Raw genomic sequence first — 16064 nt, 5'->3', positions numbered from 1 at the left:
TGTGACAGAGGCCACGTACCAGAAATTACAGAATACGCCCCCAGCGAATTCTGAAGCCCTTTTTGGCCTAGATCCAAGTACAGACAGCATAGACCAGAGGTTATAAAGTGTGGGAATGCTTCCATTCAAAGGGAGCTCGCATATTTTTACCTTTCAATGATTTAGATTTAGTTGAGAGGGAGATCTTCTCACTCTCTTTTAGGATTTAGGATTTCTTCTTGTTTTAAGAGTAACTCTGGATCCCAGGTTTAATGTTCTTTTAGTATTACTTCTATTTATTTATTCCAACATTTGAATTGATTATTATAATTTGATTTATGAATTCTCTCATGTTACAGACTGTTATTTGAATTAATGATAATTGAGGTATTTTCAGTTTATGATTGTTCTCTTTGATTTAAGTTACCATTGCTTCCCATCTAAGGACCTTTTTATCATTCCAGCAATTTTACTTTTCCCCTTTTGGTTCTGGTTAAGAATTTAGTAACTCAACAGTTATTAAACTCAACATAATTGATAATCGTTATCTTGCTAATTGAGCTGAACTTAAATAATCCCAACCTTTTCTGAGGAAATAATTAGGATTCGAAAGTCAATTTAATTAGTCCCTTGACTTTCTTTTGCCCTGGTGAAGGTTGACCAAGTGGAGTTTAGATTCAACTTTCATTATTGTTGAGAGAAATAACTAAGTTGGACCTCTAATTTCCCTACCTTGCTAAAAGTTGCTTTACAGTTATTATTTATTCTTAATTGCCATTTAATTCACTCGTCATTTAAATTACTTGCTTCTCACCTTCTAAACCCCGATTACAACCTTTATAGCCAATAATAAGAACATACTTCCTCGCAGTTCCTTGAGAAGACGACCCGAGGTTTGAATACTCGGTTAACAATTTTTAAAGGGGTTTGTTACTTGTGACACCCAACACGTTTGTATGAAAGGACTTTTGAAGGTTTAGAAACTATACTTGCAACGAGGATTTATCCGCAATTTTCTAGACCACGCAAAAGTTCTCTCATCAAAATGGCGCCGTTGCCGGGGAACTGCTAACGTGTGCCTTATTATTGGTTATTGTAAATATTTTTCTTTTGCTTGTTTATTTACTTTTGTATTTCCTTTTTTTTCTTTATTTGCTACTATGAACTCTCACCCCTCTCGCTTTGAGTTTGGTTCTAATATTATTAAAAGAAAAAGAAGTTACAGCAGGAATGTGTATCAAGGTCAGACTAATCAAGGATGGATGGAACCAAGAGGATCTAATCAACCCTTCTGGCAGCAACACCCTCCGAGATATCCTGGACAGAGACCATTCTACCATGCATACCCAGCTGAAAGACATGGTGGACAACCTTGTAATTACCAACAAGCCCCACCCCGTGCATATGAACCATCCTTTCAACATAACCTCGAACCACCACACTCACAAGCTTTTCTTCACTATTCGCCATCATATGATCCTTCCTTACCCCAATACCAATCCAATCGTTCCCAATCATCACCACTTTCCTTTGTATCATGTCCAAGTTTGGCAAACCGCAAAGCAAAGGATCGCCTAAAGGAAACAGTAATTAAATTTCAAACAACCATTCAACAACTGGAGCAAGCACTAATTCAATGGGCCACTAGGCGCTCAAATATACAAGGATCAACCACAGCCCCATGTGGACAGCCCGATGAAGAGCGTAGCATGAAAGAAATACTAGAGACTCCAGTAGACAAGACAGAGAATGAATTCGTACTAGAACAAGTGGAAGAAGCTGTCATTGTTCAAGAAGAAGAGTTGGTTGAAGATCTAGGCGATGCTGAACTTCCTTGGGAATCCAGAATTGAGGAAAACTCCGTCCAAGATGCCACAGTTGATGCTAAGGAGGATACCGTACAATCTCCAAGGCAAGTCGTTTACGAAGAATCAGACGGAATAATCCAAGAAGCAAAATTCCTTGATGATGATAGTCACAAGTCTAGTTTTCCTAGTGATGAACTTGCATCCGCAAGTGAATTCTCTGAGATCGAAGAATCTTCCCCAAGTGAATATGAAGATGATGCGGAGGTAGATTTCTCTCAACCTCCAACCTATGACTCGAGTGATGAGGAAGACATAGAAGACTTTGACCAGGATACAGATACAATTGAAGATCTTTGCAAGGAAGTGGAAGAATTCACAGAAGAGCACAAGGAAACGGAACTTGCAGAACCACCAAAAACACCTATCCCAAGGCCATTACCACCCAATACAAGCTTGAAGTGGGTACAATCCTTAACTTATAATTTTACTTATTCACTTGAATATGGTTTGCTTGAAACAGATGGCCAACTTAGAGCTCTCTGCGGCTTTAAGAGTAAGAGGGAAATGGCTCGTATTCAGAGCTGGTGCACCAGGTTCAATAAGGTTCCACGCTTCACCTCGAAGTACACGGATTGGTATCATGCTCAATTGCATGGATCACAGAGAACGTTTGGTCACCACGGTGAGATTCTACCTTTTAAGCCGCCCGGATGGAGATATGTAGACCAAGACGGAGGCGGATTTAAACGCAAGGCTTGGAATCCTGAGGTTTATTCTGACATTTGTTACCCCAGGAGCCTAAAAATTTGTTTGAAGCTGCTCAGAAGCTTTACATGCCTAGTTTGGGACCCCGGAGGCTATTGGCATTCCAAGCACTGGTGGAGATTTTTGGACGAATTTAAACACAAGCCACCATAACAGGATACTCTTCCAATGTCCAACTTAAGGACTTTAACTAAAAGTGCTAGGTGGGAGACAACCCACCATGGTATGGTCGCCTCTTTTTCAACTTATTTCCTATTAATTGCTTTCATTTTTCCTTTTTCATTTTAATTTATTAAACCTGGAATCATGCATAGCATTCATGTCCATCACTGCATCCTGCATTTTTCAGTTTATAAAAAAAAAAAGGGTTGCACGACGCGACCGCATGCCCCATACGATCGCGTCATATCGCGAAAAACACAACCCATGCGACCGCGTGACCCACGCGGCCGCGTGATATATATATCGGCGTAAGGATCCAACGAACAGAAAGTTGGGCTGGAATCATGCGGCCCTTGTGCGTTTCGCACAAATTAGCCCACGCGATCGCATGCCCCATGCGATCGCGTCACTTACCCAATACCAATCCCACGCGACCGCGTGAGCGACGCGATCGCGTCGCATGGATTGCACATCACCCCAAAAAGAGACAGAGAGTTGCGCTAAAACGGCGCTGGAGTCGTGCGTTTAGCACAACTTCCAGCGACGCGATCGCGCGACCCATGCGATCGCGTCACCCTTCTTTCGCCCCTCTCATGCGATCGCGCACCCCACGCGATCGCGTCACTCCCATTCTCGTCCCAACCATGCGACCGCGTGCCCCACGCGGCCGCGTAGATTCGAAAATATAACCCCCCCAGCCCGCGAACCCTATCAGTCGCGAGCCCCCTCCCACCCCCAACCCTCTTCTCCCTCTCTGCTCCCTCTCCCTCCAACCACCACCTAGCACAACCCAGCCGCCACTGCCGGCCACCCAGACGCCGCCGCCACCCCATACGCCGCCGCCCCAACCCCCTCCCCTCCCTTCTTCTCCCTTCCTCCTCTACCCTCTCCGCCACTGCCTCCGTGACCACCGCCCCCCCACCACCGCCACCCAGCCGCGCCCCCTCCCTCTCCGCCACCCAACCACACCCCCTTCTTCTATCACCAACCCAAAACCCTCGCCGCCACTGCCCCCTCAGCCACCACCGCGTCGCCGTGCACCACCACCGCGCCGGACGCCGCCGCAGCCACCTTCTTTCCTGTTCCACCCCTTCCGCTTACCAGGTTCCGCAACACGCAACATTTTTATCCGTTTGTCACTTTTCTGTATTTTTTATTCCGTTTATGTTCATAATTAGGATAGCTAGACTTGCATGTTGTAGTGGATTTTTAGGTTGTTAGGTAGTTTAGGCTGTGGTTAGTGGATCTAGGTCTGTTTACTTGCACTGTTCTTACTTCTGTTTTATCCTATGTGCAAATCTGTTGCTGCTATAATCATGATTCATATGCTGCTTTCTTGTATGTTGCTACTGTTTACATTGAGTTTTTCTGTTTATTTTATATCTATGCACATGCAGCTTGCTTTCTTTTAATTCATATGAACTGATTTGATTGCTGTTTATTTTCCGGGACAGTCCAATTTTAGCCGGAATGCTGCCCAAATTTTTTGAAAATTGTTTTCATTCTTGTTTTGGTTTGGCAACTCTGTTTTACTCTACTTCCCCCAAACCATTTCATGAATGCTAAGGGCCACTTTCTTATCCTCTTTTGCTTTCCTGGTTCATAACATGCATTTGTGATTCACTGATTCCAATTTCTGATTTCTTTATTTCTATTCGAATCATCATCACCCTGTTTTCTTTATTCAATTATGAGTACTTCTATTCTTACCTGTGAATCCTTGTTATATGAAATTTTTCTATGCCACTTACCTTCCTAACTCACTAATTTTAATTTACTAATTTCTTTTTCAAATCCTAACCATACTAACCATTTTGATCTCTTTTCTGATTATTTTCACTTTCCTCTAACTTTCTAACCATGGCATATTGCTTATTTTTTTCCATTTAACATAAATTCAATCACATTTCATATACTCATTTTCCTTATTCTATTCCTCCCTTACCGCTTTGAGTTTCCTTTGTTTAAATTGCCTATTTGCTTTCCTATTTTTTTATCCATTCCTGGTTTTCTGTTTTTCAGGATGTCTGCCTCACAGAGGAAAGGTAAAGGCAAAGCTACTGGCAAGCGTAAGAGAGGAGATTCCTCCCAGTCCATCATTTCTCTAATGCACGATTCCTCATGGTGGGAGAAGAATTTCACACAGCAGGAAAAAGCTGACCAGCTGCTTCCTTCGACTGATCCTATAAAATTTGCAAACCGGTACTGTGAGCTGAAGTACCCGACTTTTGCAAACTCCAGAAATCTATACCTGGAACGTACCTTGAAGATTCCAGAAGCCCTCCAACAATACACTACTGAGCAAATCAAGCAAAGGGGCTGGTTCTTTCTGGAGAGATCACTGACAGAGATCAATGCATCTTGGGTCCGGGAATTCTATTGCAACTACTACCTTACTACCCTAGATGCAGTGAACCTGAGGGGAAAGCAAATTCTGGTCACTGAGGAGGCCATAGAGACCATTCTCCAGCTCCCAGCCAAGTTCGATCAGCCAGATGGTTTTGCACAGGCTGAGGAAAACATGGGCTAGATGCAGTTTGACTACCCTGCTGTTCCTTGGGAGATGGGTCAGAACACCACTATGCCTAGAGGGATCAAGAGAGTGTACTTAAATGATGAGGCTCGGCTATGGCATCAAATCTTGAGTAATTTTGTGATGCCGAGTACTCACGAGACGGAGATCCCGGCTACCATGATTACCCTCCTTTGGTGTGTGCTGGAGGGTAAGGACATTTATCTGCCTCGTTTTATCCGGCATTATATGGCCAGGGCCCACGTCCGAGGCACCCTCCCCTTTCCTTACCTGGTTACACGGCTAGGCCGTCAGGCTGATGTGCCTTGGGAGGATGCCGATGAGCGACCACCAGCAGCGGACTGCAGGAAGATCATCCCGCACAGCAGGAACTTCCTTGCCTTGGGCTACAGACCACCACCTGTCACTGCTACTGATGAGACAGCCCCTCCATCTGCTGGACCCTCTTCATCCACAGCTGCCCCAGCTGCCCCTGCTGTCACCACTGCACCTCCACCCGCCTTTGAGCCAGTTTATCGCCTCGTGCACCATCTTTTCCGCCAGCTTGATCAGATGGAGCGCCGTAACAGGCGCCGGTATGAGAGATTGGAGCGCCGCAGCAGGCGACGCTATTCCCATCTGAAGCTGATGATCAGACAGGACGCTGACATCCCCTCCGAGCCCGACACCCCTTCAGAGCCATCAGAGGAGGAGGAGGATGAGCACGAGGAGGAGGAGACTCATTCCCATGCGGAGACTCATCAGCAGGCAGCCACAGAGCAGACTGCCCCGCATCAGGAGGTCATGCCCCAGATTGAGGCTGCAGATCCGGAGATCCCGATCCAGTCGGTCTCCCCTCTACAGCAGCCAGACTCTCAGCCCACCACCGCCACAGAGACCCCAGCTACCATCCCTACCAGTGATGACACTCCTTCACACTCGGCTTGATTGAGCATCGAGGACGATGTTTCATTTTAAGTGTGGGGAGGTCGCCATCTCTGGCGTTTATTTTGGTGAACTACTACATACTTTTTCTTTTATTTTGGATATTTTTCTGTATTTTTTTCTTTTTCTTTTATTGTTATTTTCTGAGTACTTATACATTGCTACTTGTGTATTTTACTCTATTTTCTGCATTTTGCATTTTTTTTGTTCATATTTTAGTTATTTAGCTCATTTTAGTCATTTAGTTTAGTTTGTAATTCTGATTTATTAGTGGATTAGTTAGTATAGTTTACCCTTTTTTAGCATAAAGATAGTATAGTTTAAATAGAAAAATATAAAAAGGAAGTAAACTAGAAACTTTAACAGAATCAAAACAACCCACACCTTGTATATATAGCATTACATGTTAGTTGACAACATTTCGTCAAGGAGGAACATTAAAACTTTAAAAGCTACCCTAAATAATTTTTTTCAAGAGAATAATGGGAATTTTTAACTAAACCTGCATACAATATATGAATGATATATGATGCTTGAGTTAGAGAACACACAGCCTGTGAGTCTTGAGCTTAAATTGTATGGTTGCATTCAAACCATAATTTCATTTCTGTGTGTTACATTTCTTTTTATTCTGATGTTCTTTCCTTTGATTTAATCTATATGTCCAATTATAGAATATAGAATAGATACATACCAAGAGAATGATTGAGGCCATCATTTGATTTTAGCTCACTCACCCCAAATCAGCCTACCTTTTATATCACCCTTGTTAACCCCCTTGAGCCTTTTAAAACCCTTTTATTCTATTTAGCCAAATTACTAGCCTTAAGCAGAAAAACAAAGGAAAATCCCAAGTGAATCCTTAGTTAGCTTAAGATAAAAAATTATGAATAGAGTTAAATATGGGAAACCTTTTGGGAACATGGGTAATAGAAACAAAAGGGTAGAGAAGTAAAAGGGAATAAAATAAAATTTGGGAAGCATACTCATGAGAAAATCTAAGTGATTCAATTATCATGTGCAATAAAAAAAATAAAAAAAAAATTATTTTTCAGCATCTAAATAAAAGGGGATACAAAAAGAAATTCCCCGATGAAAACAATGCACATGGAATAAAAATAAAAAGTGAAACATGAGCATGCAACAATAAGTGGGAAATATGGGAAAATAGGTAAAGGGATTTTATTTTACTAAATATGTATGTTAGGTGAGATCTTAGTCTAATTAAGGATTCACTTATTAGCTCACTTAACCATATACATAAATCCTTACCTTTACCTTGGCCCATTACAACCTTAATTAAGACCTCATGACTTTTTGGTATGACTATATTCTATAATTGTTGATTGGTTAGATGAAAAATAAAGTTATAGAAAGTAAGAATAAAAAGAAAAATAGAGTGAATAAACCCAATAAACACTGAGTGACTAGAGAGTAAACACAAAATCCAGTGAGGGTTCAACAACTCATCAACATATATCTGTGCTTAAAATTTACTAATTGTTTTGCAAGTTTGTACAATGTTTTCTTTCCCATCTCATTTGCTAAAATGCTTTATTATTTAAGGGTTAGCTATATATATATATATATATATATATATATATATATATATATATATATATATATATATATATATATATATATATATATATATATATATATATATACATAACTCCTTGAGAATGTGAATTAACTTAGCTACATGTAAGCTTTATATATGAGTAGATGAATTAGAATTGCATGACCCATTAGGTAGATGCATTTAGCATAGGTTGCATTTCATAACATTCCGTCACTTTAACCTTAATTATTTATCTTGGATTTAGCATGAGGACATGCTAGTGTTTAAGTGTGGGGAGGTTGATAAACCCATATTTCATGAGTTCTTTTGTGCTTAATTAGAGTGATTTATTCAACTCTTCACCTACTTATTCACATTAATTGCATGGTTTTACTTTCCCTTCCTTATTATGTCATGTTGTGAAAAACATGTTTCCTAAATTTTAAAAATTAATTATTTTAATTACCTTTATTTCCATTCGATGCCGTGATTAGTGTGTTGAGTAGTTTCAGATTTTCTAAGGCAGAATGACTTAAAGGATGAAAAATAGAACATACTAAAATGGAAGGAGAAAGCAAAACAGAGCTTTAAAGAAACTGGTATCCACGCGATCGCATGGATGACGCGATCGCGTGCCAAGCACGAATCAGCAGCGACGCGGCCGCATGACTGACGCGACCGCGTGGCAAGGAAAAGCTCCGAAGGACGCGACCGCGTGACAGAGGCCACGCACCAGAAATTACAGAATACGCCCCCAGCGAATTCTGAAGCCCTTTTTGGCCCAGATCCAAGTACTGATAGCATAGACCAGAGGTTATAAAGTGTGGGAATGCTTCCATTCAAAGGGAGCTCGCATATTTTTACCTTTCAATGATTTAGATTTAGTTGAGAGGGAGATCTTCTCTTTCTCTTTTAGGATTTAGGATTTCTTCTTGTTTTAAGAGTAACTCTGGATCTCAGGTTTAATGTTCTTTTAGTATTACTTCTATTTATTTATTCCAACATTTGAATTGATTATTATAATTTGATTTATGAATTCTCTCATGTTACAGACTGTTATTTGAATTAATGATAATTGAGGTATTTTCAGTTTATGATTGTTCTCTTTGATTTAAGTTACCATTGCTTCCCATCTAAGGACCTCTTTATCATTCCAGCAATTTTACTTTTCCCCTTTTGGTTCTGGTTAAGAATTTAGTAACTCAACAGTTATTAAACTCAACATAATTGATAATCGTTATCTTGCTAATTGAGCTGAAGTTAAATAATCCCAACCTTTTCTGAGGAAATAATTAGGATTCGAAAGTCAATTTAATTAGTCCCTTGACTTTCCTTTTCCCTGGTGAAGGTTGACCAAGTGGAGTTTAGATTCAACTTTCATTATTGTTGAGAGAGACAACTAAGTTGGACCTCTAATTTCCCTACCTTGCTAAAAGTTGCTTTACAGTTATTATTTATTCTTAATTGCCATTTAATTCACTCGTCATTTAAATTACTTGCTTCTCACCTTCTAAACCCCGATTACAACCTTTATAGCCAATAATAAGAACATACTTCCTCGCAGTTCCTTGAGAAGACGACCCGAGGTTTGAATACTCGGTTAACAATTTTTAAAGGGGTTTGTTACTTGTGACACCCAACACGTTTGTATGAAAGGACTTTTGAAGGTTTAGAAACTATACTTGCAACGAGGATTTATCCGCAATTTTCTAGACCATGCAAAAGTTCTCTCATCATCGACATTCTTCGACTGATCTTGGCTCAAGATCCTTACTTTCATGCATGATATCCAATGCCACATTATATGCAAATTTTTCATTAACAATTGTCTTATTTCGGTCCCATTTCTTTCCTGTAAAGACATAATTTATCGAGATCTCATCATTTTCACAATTTTCAGGTACCTGAACGTCTTCTGGCGTTAAAACTATATCAGAATTTTGGACAACTGCAGGTGTCTTTACTATGTCTTTTTCAACAGGAATAGTATTTACCTCTTTTCTCTTTTGAGGATTTTTATCTTTGGAATCGACAGGCCTGCCATGCTTCTGGCGTGTATTTGCTTTAGTGGCTATTTGTCCTACTGGGACATCAATTCGAATTGGGACATTTTCCACCCTGCCACGCTTCTGGCGTGAATTTGCTTCAGTGGCTACTTGTTCTACTGGGACATCAATTCGAATTGAGGCATTTTTCGCTGGTATATAAGATTTGGTTATCCTCTTTGTATCAGAAAATTCATCAGGCAATTCATTTGCTATTCTTTGCAAATGTATAATCTTTTGAACTTCTAGTTCACATTGCCCTGATCGAGGATCTAAATGAATCAACGATGATGCATTCCAATTAAGTTCTTTTTCAGGAAGTTTATTTTCTCCCCTTAATGTTGGAAATTTTGATTCATCAAAATGACAATCTGCAAACTGGGCTTTAAATACATCTCCAGTTTGTATTTCAAGATACCTCACTATAGAGGGAGAATCATATCCAACATATATACCCAATTTTCTTTGGGGTCCCATTTTGGTGCGATTAGGTGGTGCAATGGAAACATATATCGCACACCCAAATATTCTTAAATGGGAAATATTTGGCTGCTGGCCAAAGGCTAATTGCATAGGAGAGAACTGATGGTAACTCGTTGGCCTCAAACGAATAAGTGCTGTGGCATGTAAAATAGCATGCCCCAAACCGAAGTTGGGAGATTTGTTCTCATAAGCAAGGGTCTAGCAATTAATTGGAGGCGTTTAATAAACGATTCTGCTAACCCATTTTGTGTGTGAACATAAGCTACTGGATGTTCAACACTTATTCCATTAGCCATACAATAAGCATCAAAAGCTTGGGAAGTAAATTCACCAGCATTATCAAGACGAATTGCTTTAATTGGATTTTCTGGAAATTGTGCTTTTAATCGAATAATTTGAGCCAATGATCTCGCAAACACCAGGTTGCGAGAAGATAATAAGCACACATGTGACCATCTCGAAGATGCGTCTATTAGGATCATAAAATATCTAAAAGATCCACATAGTGGATGAATAGGTCCACATATATCACCTTGAATCCTTTCTAGGAATTCAGGGGACTCAAATCCAATCTTTACTGGTGATGACCTTAAAATTAACTTCCCTTGAAAACATGCAGCACAACAAAATTCACTAGATTTAAGAATCTTCTGGTTCTTTAGTGAATGTCCATAGGAGTTTTTAATAATTCTCCTCATCATGGTTGTTCCCGGATGACCCAATCTATTATGTCAAGTTATGAATTCATTTGGGCTAGTAAACTTCTGGTTTACAATGGCATGTGATTCAATTGCACTAATCTTTGTATAATATAACCCAAATGAGAGTGAGGGCAACTTTTCTAATATAACTTTTTTATTTGAATCATGAGTTGTGATACATAAGTACTCATGATTTCCCTCATTCATAGTCTCAATATGATATCCATTTCGACGAATATTTTTAAAAGCTCAATAAGCTTCTTAGTGACTTGGTAGACAATAGTGCATTATTTATTATAAATTTTGTTCCTCCAGGAAACAAAATTATAGCTCTTCTGAAGCCTTCTATTACATTGCCTGAGCCAATAATAGTATTAACGTTTTCTTCTTTTGGCACAAGATGGGTAAAATATATATTACTTTTAAGAATAGTATGTGAACTTGCACTATCCGCAAAGCAAATATCTTCTGAATAAGTCCTTGCCATTTTTCTTCAAAGACAAATGATAATAATAATAATAAAATGAGTAGAAGTACATGCACAGTAAAATTATTCACATGAATACTTAACAAATACATACACATATCAAACTATTCCATCATTGATCAAATAGCCAATATTTTCTTCAGGATGCTCAAAAAAATTAGATACATCATAATGAGTGGTGGAATTTTCATCATTTGAAATAAAATTTGTTTCCTTTTCTTTATCATCTCTTTTCAAGGATTCTTGATAAAGATCAACTAGGTGCTTTGGGGTACGACAGGTACGTGACCAATGGCCCGTTCCACCACAACGGAAGTATTTATCCTCAATTGATTTATTTTGCCCATTGTTCCTTTCTTTATCCCACTTCTGGTGAGATCCTTTCTTGTGAACCTAATTCATTTTCCTTCCATAATTTTTCTTGCTACCATAGCCTTGCCATTTACCTCTTCTGGGGTTATAATTTGCCGCATTTGCTTCAGGAAATGGGGGCGACGCCAGCTGAGCGCGCTTTATGATTTCTCAAAAGTAACTCATTGTTGCGTTCAACAACAAGAAAGCAAGAAATTAACTCAGAATATTTTTAAATTCTTTTTCTCGATACTGCTGCTGCAGGAGCACATTCGAGACATGGAAGGTCGAGAAAATTTTCTCTAACATATCAGGCTTGAGGAAGTATCACCGTCTTTTGATGATTGTACCTTTCTTCAAGGTCTTTCCGCAGATCTGCAGGATCTTTTAATATGGGATATTCATTTTTCAATCATTCGCCAAGATGACGATGAAGGAAAATCATGGCCTTGACTTTTATCCTTCTGTGATGTATTATTTTCAGCCTCAATGGTATCTTTAAGATCCATTGAATCAAGATGGATTTCAACATCTATATCCATGATAAATAATTATTTCCAAATATATCAAAAACATTAAATTTAAGATGAGAGAGTTTCAACATAATGAAAATTTATTACCTGGAGTCTTCCTAAAATTTGATCATAGTCTCGTACTGATAACGTGTTGTAAAATAAATAAAAGATATACTAAATATAAAATAAAGATGCGTAAATAGAAGACTCTAGTATATAATTAGCTCAATAGAAATTATTCATATATTTATAAGTAGTAACAAAAGAAAGAGAGAGAGAAACTATTTGTAGAGAATAAAGGAAGAGAGGAGATTTTATTGATTGTTATTGCTATGTATCTTGTCTCGTATCATACCCCTATTTATACATGTATGGGGTTCAAATTTTCAACCATCATTAAATGTAAATTCTCTCTTGATAACATGAACACTAAGTCACCCATGATATTAATGGGCATCCATATCCTTTGTGTTTATCACAACACTTTTGTTATTACCCACCAAATATAGTAAATACATACATATGCATGATAACAAATTAACAACCACACTTCCAAATTTTGGTTGAAAACCAAACCCTATTCTTAGCATATATCCAGCATGGAAATTCAATCTCATAATATACAACCACACTCTTTAAATAGTCCTACTAATTAATCAGCGTAAGTATCTTCAATTCATCACCTCTTCTTCATTCCAAGAAAAAAATGGATTCGAGAAAGATCCTTCTGTGCTTCATTGTGTCCCTCTCATGCCTCGCCCTCCACACTGACGCGGCACATGCTTCCCTCCGCAAACGGACCCCACAGGTTGCACTCTTGAACCTCTGCAAGAGCAGCACTAAACCTTCCCTTTGTGTAAAGACTATTTTGCCCAAGATCGATGTTAGGGTTCCGTTTAACCATTACAAGGCCTTAGAGATCGCCATTCTGGCGGCAAAGAACCACACTATCAAAACCTCCCAAAGCATATCGACGTTGATTCTTAATCCCACCACCCCGAAGAACATCGCCGGCGATCTCGATCTCTGCAAGGAGCTGTACGTTAACATGCTTGACTCCCTCGAAACCTCTCTGTCGGTGGTGAAAAGCGGAAACGCCGTGGAGGCCAGCTACAAGTTCAACGGTTACACGGCGTCCCGTGCCACCTGTGAGGATGGATTCTCTGGAAAAATCTCACCTATTGAAAGCGATTTGAAGTTGTCTTTTGATCTCGGCAGTGTTGTCTTGGATATAATGGCGGCGATAAAGGAGAGGGCCCTCAAACGCGCGGCGAGGAGGTTCGGGAGCTTACTTCCGCCGCCGACCTCCGTCACGTTGAAACCTAGTGACCCCTGCTTCGGCGTGATTGGAACTTGCTCCCATTAATTAATTAATATTGTTTCTAATATTCTTCGTGAACACATGCAAAACCTCTTGTAACATTGTTTAATTAATGAAGACAGTACAATGCTTCTATTACAGTTTATTTATCCACTTTGTGCATGGCAACTTTAAATTTGGAGAAACACTAACATAAATTTAAGAAGTATATAGAATATAGAGGACACTACTTATTGTTAGAAAAGGAAAGAAAAAACAGAAATTTGCATGTTAATTTTTCGACTAAATTTCTACCGTGTCCTGATATTATGGTTTTTGGTCATTTTAGTAGTTCAAATTCAAAATTTAATATATTGTCTTTGAGATTATTGTAGGTACTATATTAGTCTATGGACCATTTCTAAAGTTGAATTAATAAAAAAAATGCTGAATTAGTTTTAACTTGTCACACTAGACACAAAATTAAATGATATTGACAAAGAATAAAGAGTGATATAGCCTTATGTATATTTTATAAACTCTTTTTTATATTTTCGTTTTTGCCTTATTTAAACGTCAAAATAAAACGACCTTACTTAATGCGGTGTTTAGCGTGACAAGCTAGAGTCAACCCTTCATTGGCTGACTTATTATTAAAAAATTCAGAAACTAATATAATGCATAAAACTGAATTTCATGAACTAATATAATTAATTTTAGATTAAAAAACTAAAATGATGAAAACAGTAAACTTAAGCAAGAAGGCTTTAGAGATTTAGTCTTAATTTTTCTTTTTCTATGCTTGTAATATGGAGTTATGGACAGAAGCAAGCACTATAAATTTGATAGATATTTATATGGAATATAGATAGAATAAATAGATAAATTTATATACTAAAGAACACTAAAGGAATTCTTTTTTACATAATTATTTAATAATAACTTTTTACGATGTATTGTTTATGTAAAAAAAAAAAATTTTAATTGATAGACACGAAAATTAATTTCTTATAAAATAGTTCGATATATCTAAATATTATTTTGACATTTTAAAATTCATTTAATAATTTAATTTTTACTTATTTAACATAAATTATAATTATATATTTTGTAATAAAAATATTATATACACATCATAAATCAATAAAAAAATTAATTTTGATGTATTTATATATAACTGTATGAGTTATTCAACTTATTTTTAATTTATATTTGATAGTTAATTTTTAGTGTGTTGTAACATAATTATTTTATAACACATAAAATTTCTATATACAGTTCATTAAAACATTATTTTCGCCTTCCTATTATATAACAACTATTATATTTTGGCAAAGTGGGCCGACCCATCCTAACCCGTTCCGCCGACTATGATAGATTTAAAATGCTAATCCGTTCTGTTTTAAAATATATGTATAAAAGATTGGTGAAGTCTGTGGTGGCTTGAATTTTCATGATTAAAGATGGCTAAAGGTTGACTAACGAGTAATAAGATGACAAGTGGGGAGAGCTTTAGAAATCAAATATATAAAGTTGAATAGAACTGGTTATTACCACAAGGACAAATATGTAAAAGAGGCATAAAAAATTATTGTGTCGGTGAAGGCGGACAAACGTGGACCAAAAATTCTAAGTTCCAAAAGTAGATTGGATAGAAAAATTTTTATTGCAAAAAGAATGAAAAAAAACTTGTCTTTTTTATTGCTTCGTCGACCCTGGTGATATGTTGGGTTGTGTAATTTGGATAATGAAAGAGAATAAATAAATAATAAAAACTACTTTTAGTAGGTCTACAAAACAAATAAAATGAATATAATTTTATTAAAAGCCGTCTCAAAATATATAAGTTCAAGTTAAATATAAAAGATAGTAACTAATATTTATTATAATAATTCTATATAAATAATAAAGTCTAAATTATATATGTATGATATAAAATAAGTGAATTATGTTAATTTTAGTATTTAAAATAATTTATCCGATAATATAATAAATTAATATTAATTTAATAATTTAAGTATTTAATTAAAGATGAAAGTGTAAAATTAATTTTCCTTCCTTTATTACTTTTGTAAACTAAGAAATTGATGAATTTCTAAAGATCTGGATAGTAAATCTTTCATTTAAAATTCATTAAGAATATAAATGCGAAAAATTTATTTGTGTAGTAAAATAAAACTTTTAAAATTTATTTTTATTTTTTTCCGTTGAAATTCAATCATCTTTTTATTTCTTAAATTTTGGTATATCTATTTTCAGGTCCTAGGTGTAAGGATATAGGAGCAAGAGCCTCCACTATAATTTAAAATTTTTTTAGTAATACATGATAGTAATATTTATTTGTTTCTATTAAATTATTGATTTTAACCCCACAATAATATTTTACTCAACTTTTGAAATTTGATGTTCAATTTGAAAATTTTATATTAGATGTGTTATAATGATCAATT

This window comes from Arachis ipaensis, chromosome B4 (assembly GCF_059453495.1).
Source record: "Arachis ipaensis isolate K30076 ecotype BB chromosome B4, ASM5945349v1, whole genome shotgun sequence".
Classification (NCBI taxonomy): Eukaryota; Viridiplantae; Streptophyta; class Magnoliopsida; order Fabales; family Fabaceae; genus Arachis; species Arachis ipaensis.
The sequence above is the reverse complement of the archived record's forward strand: the minus strand, read 5'-3'. Positions refer to the sequence as shown.